The following is a 1,618-nucleotide window of genomic DNA, read 5'->3' as shown; positions in this document are numbered from 1 at the left end:
TTCAAAGGTAAAAGCATTCAAGAAAATACATGAAAAACATGAGGCTCTTACGTTTGTGAAATTTGATCGTATTTGAAGTGTGTACGTAATATTTTTACACTACTAACAAACTCGTAAATTTACAAATGAAAGACACCATTAAACAAGAACGCAGAAAAGAAAAAAAAAAGAGCTCATTATACTTCCTAAAATATCAAATTACGTTAACTAAAGTCGGATCAGATCAGCCCATATGAAATTTCTTTAGTATCAAAAAGAAAAGCGGAAAGATATCAGAGAATAGTAAGAATAGTCATCATTCGACAATGAACAATAATTCTTTTATAAGATAGATTACATAGTTCAAATTTTATGAGTATAACCTTTGATTTTTTAGTCTTGAACTCATTATATTTGTATTATACTTTTAGCTAATTTTACACATAATTTTATACTTTACGTTAAAAATATTTGAATTCAAATGAATTTGATAACTCAAAGCTCTATCCGCTCGTAAGCCATATACAAATTGCTTGTGGGTTAGTTTGACTATAGTTAGTCTACTAAAATATCAAAATCTTGCCGTCTTGCGTATCCATATTTTCACCATAGAGTAGTTTTTAATTAAAATAAGATATTATGGACTGATTTCGATCAAAAGATTAAAAATAAAAGTATCATGTATTAAAGCTATCGTTTGATACATATAGCATGCCAACAGAAATTTATCCCTAATAAACTAAACAATATTGGAGTCAATAAACCCAAGGCATTGTTGATTATATTGTTTTACAAGATATAAAAAGATTTTTAGATGATTTTATAGCATATAGGATCAATTTTTTGGTACCTTTCAATAGTTTGCTCAAAGCCTTTCACTTTCCCATACTTTAACCTTTTCAAATCTTTAAAGGCAAAATAATCCAAGAAAAATCTATAGATGAATTAGGTTGTTATTGTTAAAGAGTGATTCAAAATGATTGACTGAATTGGGACATGGGTAGTTTAGTAGAACTAGTCTTTGGGTCTTTGTTAAGTAGTTTCCTATATTTACTCAAGTTTCATTAGTGTTGCTGATTAAGTGTCATAGTGGGTTACAAGACCTATATTTTAGGATTAGTTGTTTATCTCTTAGCCTATATATCATGTGGGCATATTTGTTATTTTAGCACTTCCAATTAATCTGAAATTAAACATAGTCGCAGTTTTCCTTCTCTTTTTTATTATTTCCAGATTTCTCTGTACTTTTTCTCCAACAAATTTGGCATCAGAGCCAGCCATGGCAAGTAGCAATAGTGCATTGAGTGTGGCACAACCACTCATTCATGTCTTCAAGGGAGAAAGCTGTGAATTCTGGAGTATCCATATGAAAACTATACTCAAATCTCAAGATCTTTGGGACTTGGTAGAATGTGGATTTGCAGATCCCGACGAAGGAAACAAATTGTGAAGCAACAAGCAAAAAGATGCTAAAGCGCTGGTTTTTATTCAGCAGGCTATTCATGATAGTCTCTTTTCACGGATAGCAACAGCAACCACATCCAAACAAGCCTGGACGATTCTCCAGAGAGAGTTTCAAGGAGATTCAAAGGTCATTGTAGTGAGACTGCAATCACTTCGGCATGATTTTGAAACTTTG

This window comes from Solanum tuberosum, unplaced genomic scaffold (assembly GCF_000226075.1).
Source record: "Solanum tuberosum cultivar DM 1-3 516 R44 unplaced genomic scaffold, SolTub_3.0 scf00009, whole genome shotgun sequence".
In the NCBI taxonomy this organism is placed as follows: Eukaryota; Viridiplantae; Streptophyta; class Magnoliopsida; order Solanales; family Solanaceae; genus Solanum; species Solanum tuberosum.
The sequence above is the reverse complement of the archived record's forward strand: the minus strand, read 5'-3'. Positions refer to the sequence as shown.